Below are 7,279 nucleotides of genomic sequence, written 5' to 3'. Positions count from 1 at the left end.
TTGTTAATTGCGCACCACGTTTACATTCCAGATTACAAATGTGCTCAGTCTGACAACCATTTGCATCCATCACAGCCTGAAATTAGACTATAAATTACACTATTGCTACCCGAAACAAGTGAGGTGGGCTGTTAGCTTCATCCTTCGCTGTGCTAATCCTCAGCCTCCAATGTGTGTTAGTGACGCGTTGATAAACGCTGTCCCCTAGGTAGTACAACAGCCCGAAATCATACACGTTCAAATCTGATGATTTCGGTGGCCGGTTAATTCGAATTTTTGAAATACGTTCTTTAACCGCGGTGCGCAAGGAGGACCTTTCTGTATTACTTTAATGCGTCGACATTCGAGAAGACCAGAAGCACTATTGCTGTTGTTTTGGTAAAACAGTTTTACGAGCAATGCTCTGCGCGCCTTGTCCAGACCCTTGTTGACTGTCTGCAGTGTGATGCACCCTGATGCTCGTGTTTCAACCCTACGTGGCTGACTAGTAGCGGCGCCTAACGGGCATTCATGACAATAATACTACCAACAACGCGAATACTGCAGCCATAGTCTGAACGTCATTCCTGTATCCATTTTAATTTATTTTAATTGAATCGCCTGTGGGTTCTTAGTGAAACAACGTAAATTAACTAAACAAACACTGCTTTTTGCCTTGTTTCACAAATTTTATTATGATTACTGTACAATCTAGGTTTCGGGTTACAAGCCCATTTTCAAGTACATTACTGATTCCAAAGACGATAATACAGTGATAAACATGATGATAAGGCAACGATAGTCACCAGAACTTCTTAATGTATCGATCCTTGGTTTAATGTAAAATTAGTTCGATGACCATTTGTATTTTTTTTCCATAAATTTAAAATTTATCGAAAAGACTCCTTCACTGACACATTCATACCAGCTTCCTTCCAGCACCCTATGGCCTCTAAAAATGCAGCATTCCACCACTTGATCCACAGTCTCCCTTCTGTCCCTATGTCCCAAGAAGGCGTTGACCGGGAACTTAATACAATAAAAACAATGGCCATAAATAATGACTTTGACCCCAACATCATTGACAAAAGGTATGAAGATGAAGAAGCTAACCTGGTACCTGTTACCCCAATGAAAGACACAGACAAACTGGGAAAGAAATTTTGCAAACTACCTCATATAGGGAAAATATCAAACAAGATAGGTAACATTTTGAAGACAAAGTTTCTCTGTGCTTTTCTATGTCCCTCAGACAATATGTAGTTGCTCGTTCAGTGGAAAAGACAAACAACCAGCCACCACAAAAAGTGGGGTTTATAGGATCATATGCCGAGAGTGTCAGTCTTGAACATTGGACAGACGGGAGGTCAATCTGCACCAGGCTTCAAGAACATCATAGAAGCTGGAGATTCAAGAAGCCTGATTCATCCTTTGTGGAACATTGCCTTAACAGAAACCACAAATAAATAATAGGTGTACAAGTCTTACACGCAGAGGAAAAGGGGGCTAAAGTCAGGCAGGTAGAAATTCTAGAAATTAAAAAACACATGTGTGCATCCCCACACCTATTATTAAAAGAGCAAACCTAATTCTATTATTCACCTCTTTTAGATGATATCACAACTTCGGGAAAGAAATAAAACTTTGGCTCAATCCATCAGTAGATATAAAGTCCTAGGCTCATGCATAACTTGTATGTTTGGTCATGTTAGTGTAACTGCCGAATTGTGTAATTCCATATGTACTTTGTGGACAAAAAATGTCACTGAAGTAATTTTACATTAAGTCAAGGATCGATACATTAAGAAGTTGAGATGACTATCATTGCCCTACCATCATGTTTATCTTTGAATTATCATCTTTGGAATCATAATGTACTTGAAAAAGGGCTAAACTCGAAATCTAGGTTGTGCAGTAATCATTCCTATAAAGTTGTATACCCATAAGGTAAATAATTTTCCGTCTACACTGGCTCAAATTAGCGAAAGTTTAATTATAAACATTCTGTTGTTCCCTCCCCCCACCTCCCTCCCCTGACATTAGCCGACTGTAGTGAGGCTGAGCGAATGACAAGCAATCCGTGCTCGCGAAATTTAAGAGCTGTACCTTCGGAAGGCCATGACTGCGTACTATGAGAATAGGGGCCAAAATTGTCGAGCCACATAGGTTGCTGGGGCTGGTATCTTCCAAGTATGCTCTTTTTCCCCTTAAGGTATGTGGTTTCCTTGTTAGACTGAAATCAGTGTTTGAAGGTAGTCGCTGGTGTCCTGAGGAACAAAATCTAGTTTCTGAATTAGTCTCAGACCAACACATATTACAGAGATGGCCGCCGAATGTGCTGGCGCCGGCAATACCAAGAGCTTGAACGAAGAAGACCACCAGGGAAGACATGGATCTAATTGTGCCCTTCATTCCAGTTGTATATATTTACCCGGTTACCTGCACGATTACCCCGCTTATCATAGAGGCGACATATGATGGTGCAGTGTAGCCCCAAAATTGATGGCAAATAGAACAAGATGTTCGAATGCAGCTGAGAGGTACATTCGTACTGAAAAAAAGTATGCTGTCATTCAGCAGCGAGGACACGTGCCCGTTGCAATGGATTGTGGATTCCTGCTCAACCATATAGTCAAAAAAATCGGTTATAAAACAGTGATGCAGTTCATTGCACAATACGCTCACAAGCCAGGATTACATTCTTTTCATCAGCTAAGAGGAACGACAATCAGCTCTACTGTCTGGACAGACCGGTCTGGCCCCCTGAGAAAGGCGGTACGCCTCCGTTACTTTACATCCGATTAGCGGCGTACGTAACGCGGCACGAAAGGCCGCCAGCTAGCTTCATAGAACCTGTTCCTCCCTTGGTCTAGGCTAGTCAGCCTTCCCAGATTGGCGGCAGTGAGTCAGTTGTTAGTGGACTGCTGTCGGTGTAACTGGCAAGACAGCGTGATACCCGCTGACGAAGCGAATCAAGCAAAGTAATGAAGTTCACAGTGTGTCAAAGTGCTGTGTGGAACAGAAGTATAGCTAAGTGTTGTTTACAGAACTGTCGTTGGATTGTGAAGTACAGTGTGGCTTCCTGGGAGGTTACACGTTCTTCGAAGGTCTCGCTTTTCTTTCGGTTCGTATTTGTTTATTTTTACTGGCTGTCTTTCAGGATTCAATCAGTTCACCTTCTTTTACTCTCTTGTAAATTTTTTTTTATACAGCATGTGTTTAGCTTACTTGTGATATCAATAACTCTGACTCTGTCTATTCTTTTACATTCCTTGTGACATGTTACTAATCTCACCTCCATACTCTTGATAAACATTTCTTGCTTCTTCATTACCACCCATGATTACTCCCTCATCTTCTTCACATGTCCTTTCCCATTTTTTGTCCACGTTGTTCACCTTCTTTCTTCCGCTCTGAAAGCCTTTTAGGTTTAGTATTTTATTCTCAAAAATTTTTCTTTCTGTTATTTCCGTTTCTTCGATGTTGTTTCTTTCTGATTCTGCCCTTATTTCTGTAATCCATGCTATTGTCGGTTTCTTCTTCCAGAAATACATAAATATTTGTTACGTTAGCCTGTTCTCATTCATTCCGTAGAAGTGTCCAAAAAAGAATAATCTTCACTTAGCCATTACTTCTGGTATTTCCCCTGTGCTTTTGAGGATCTTCTCGTTCTCCAACCATCTGCAGTTTGTACTGTACCCATTATTTTTCCAATAATACGTATCTCTAATCAGTCCAGATTACAATTCCTCGTCAGACATTCACATGCACAGAAACAAACTGGTCGTACCGCTGTTGTAAAATGTCTTAGTTTTGGTTTTCTAGATACGCATTTCTTGTTGCAAATATTCTTTGACAAATCATATTCTTTTTCCATTTTGTTAACTTTTACATATATTGCAAATTTTTCTACTGCGTTCTCCCAGATTTTTAAATTTTTTGATTATCTCTATTTTACCTATTTTTATTTCTATGATTTTTTTATTATACTATTAAAATTGTACTGCGAGTTCAGTGTTTACGTGTAAAAGCCTTGGTTTCAGTTTTCTGTACCGAAACTTTCGATTAATATTCGTAATATTTTCTTCAATTCATAACAGCCCCGTACAGGTCATTTGCTCTCTTTGAAGTCAGCATAAAGTCACCAGTACAGGGCACATTATTCATTTGTAGCACAGTGTTTCATTTTATACTCAGTTAGGACTACCATCATAGACGTAGACATTAAATAATGTAGGAGATAAACAACAACCTCTCCCGCTCTCCTGTTGCTTGAGATTGGATCTGTTAATTTTCCACAAAGATCCAACACAAATAATGTGTTTTCGTTCATGCTCCGGATTGCTGATATCAGCGTTTCTTGTTCCTACATTTGTTGTGCTGGTTCAGGGGTAAGTTGTTTCAACAGTAAACTGATATGTGATTTTCAAACTATTGTACAATATATATATACTGGCAAACTACAGCGCATCTTGGGTACGAACTTCATGTTGCGACACGCCAAGACACAGGTGCCTCACTGGTTCTCAGAATGAAGAAATTCCGGGACAGTTCATCATCATCATCATCATAATCACCATCAGCGTCATCATCCTCGTCGCCGTTATCTTATTATCATTAACTACCTGCCGGATTTTTCGATTCACTACTGACTTCAGTCGTACGCATCCTTTGTGTTCCGCACATATTTACTGATTCCAACTGTCTGCCAATCAGTTAGAACGCTGCCTTTTGTTATCTCTTAGAATTTAGCAAAGAATTCCTTTCGTCTGTCTACCATCAGTTCACCAGACACGTGTCCTGTATTCTTCCATTTAATTTTCATTACCGTCATACCTAAATCCTCCAAGCAAAATTTGTATGAAACGTAAAATGATGGGCACTGCCATACGCTAAATGAGTAAATAAATAAACTTTGATTCTTCACCCAGTTTTTGTTTTCCTCTCTTCCCTAGATTCAGGCGCCGATCCATGACGGCCATTGGGCTCAAGAGCCTCCTTCCACCCCTCACCCGTCACCCTTTCGATAAAAGCGTTTACATTTTTAGGTATATTGATTCCCACCGGAACAGTATCGCGGAACTAATAGTCTCGAAAACGGCAAGAAATTCAAACAATTACAAGTTCCGTTTAACAGGCGGACCGGTATGCGGCAGGACTGGCTGTACAAATTATTCCAGGAAAATTAAGATGGGGGTGGGCAAGACATAGAGGGAAAGGTGCAACACTAAGGAAAAAAACAGTGGAAGAAAAAAAAATGTTCAAATGTGTGTGAAATCTTATGGGACTTAACTGATAAGGTCATCAGTCCCTAAGCTTACACACTACTTAACCTAAATCATCCTAAGGACAAACACACACACCCATGCCCGGAGGAGGACTCGAACCTCCGCCGGGATCAACCGCACAGTCCATGACTGCAGCGCCTCAGACCGCTCGGCTAATCCCGCGCGGCACAGTGGAAGAAGTAACTTCCCGAGCAAAGGCAGAAACGACAAATGGAAATAACAAAATTCCTCCCATTTATATGTTCCTATATCAGTTGGTTCAAAATAATTCAAATGGCTCTGAGCACTATGGGACGTAACTTCTGAGGTCATCAGTTCCCTAGAACTTAGAACTACTTAAACCTAACTAACCTAAGGACATCACACACATCCATGCCCGAGGCAGGATTCGAACCTGCGACCGTAGCAGTCGCACGGTTCCACACTGGAGCGCCTAGAACCGTTCGGCCACCACGGCCGGCAGAGTTTTGTTCATAGTCTTAGAGCTTAGTGGTGATTGCACACTTCGGTTTTGTACTGTACAAGTTACGAAGCTGTCAAAATTGTAAGATATCTTTCTAAATATAATTCTGAAAACAACTTTATAATCGAGGCAATTGTCCAATTTTTGGACAAATACTTTTCACATGAAGTGTTTATCTGAACTGCAATTTCTTCGAAGTTAAGCTGAGGCAATGTACTAGGCATGGATATAAGCAAGTTATATAAAATGTTTTAATAGAATAATGATAACAACGAATCGAAACGAAACCAGAATAAATTAGACGCCAAAAGATGGAAACTACCGACTCAGAAACAATCAAGAAATCAAACAATGTACAAACATCCACAGTGGCATTAGATTACCTATGGACACATTTAAAGAATGAACCTAGTTGTGCGCCTAAAACCACAAAAAAACGACTTACAAAACAAATGAAATGAGAATTAAATCAATACCTTGAGCTGTCGATAGGCGTTGATATACATCAACGGTCTTTTTTTCCTTCCTTGCGCAGGGGCCATGCTAGTCTTCTCTGTATCGTTCCAATTTTAGTATATTTACCGCCGATGCGAGTACAAACCATCTGAGCCACCAAGGGCACAGAGGATAGTACGACTGCAGGGATTTATCCCTTGCACACACCCCGTGAGACCCACATTCTCAACTTAATGTCGATACACTGCATTCATAGTGCCCCTGCCTACTACAATCATTACTCGCGGCAGACAATCTTACTGAGTCCAGTAATAGTTCGGGCCGGTTACCCTTAACTATATGGAGAACAGCCAAAACAGAGACGATGAAATAGGTTGGCGAAATAAAAACTAAAATAGGAAGGAATTTCACCAGTAGAGAGAATGTCATATCAAACACCTTTCAGCCCTCTAAATTTCCAATTTTTTTATTAGCCAGCAGTTTCGGCGATGTATTACATCATCTTCAGACCCCCTGACCGACTTGTAGGAAGATGTCAACTTCGGTTCTGTTCAAAATAGGGTCCAGCATTCAAAGACCGGTATCTGTAGATTTATGAGACAGCGATCACTTCAAACATCATCTGCCGACTCTCATACCGAGTCAGCAGATGATGTTTGAAGTGATCGCTGTCTGAAAAATCTATAAATTCCGGTCTTTGAATGCTGGCCCGTATTTTGAACGGAACCAAGGTTGCAGCCTCCCTACACGTCGGTCAGGGGTCCTGAAGATGGCGTAATATATCGCCGAAACTGGTAGCCCAATAAAATAGCAAATTGGAAATTTAGATGGGTGGAAGGTGTTTGATTTGACATTCAGCAGAGGTCCCGAACCATCTCTGAAAAGATTGCCATACATACCGGGAAATTTTCCGGTTGAAAATTCACAATGAACCGACAACTTTCAAATTTCTGACTTTTCTCGTGAAACAAAATTTAACGGGTTGCTTTTAGTATTCGTGTGCAGCAATTCACACGTTTCATTTTTTTGAGTCAATTGGCACTTGTAGACTCCTTACAAATATCTTCACTAAATCATTTCGCAATTGGTTCTG

The 7,279-nt window shown here is 40.7% G+C and overlaps 1 non-coding gene across 1 annotated transcript; it reads right to left on the bottom strand.

Moving 5' to 3' along the window:
* Positions 1 to 6,219: 6,219 nt before the first annotated feature.
* On the bottom strand, positions 6,220 to 6,327 carry LOC126191753 (U6 spliceosomal RNA). Its single transcript, XR_007538467.1, has one exon. It is a non-coding gene; the product is annotated as a U6 spliceosomal RNA (small nuclear RNA).
* Between the last annotated feature and the right edge of the window lie 952 nt (positions 6,328 to 7,279).

The sequence above is a fragment of the Schistocerca nitens genome, chromosome 6 (assembly GCF_023898315.1).
Source record: "Schistocerca nitens isolate TAMUIC-IGC-003100 chromosome 6, iqSchNite1.1, whole genome shotgun sequence".
Taxonomy (NCBI): domain Eukaryota; kingdom Metazoa; phylum Arthropoda; class Insecta; order Orthoptera; family Acrididae; genus Schistocerca; species Schistocerca nitens.
The sequence above is the reverse complement of the archived record's forward strand: the minus strand, read 5'-3'. Positions and strand labels throughout refer to the sequence as shown.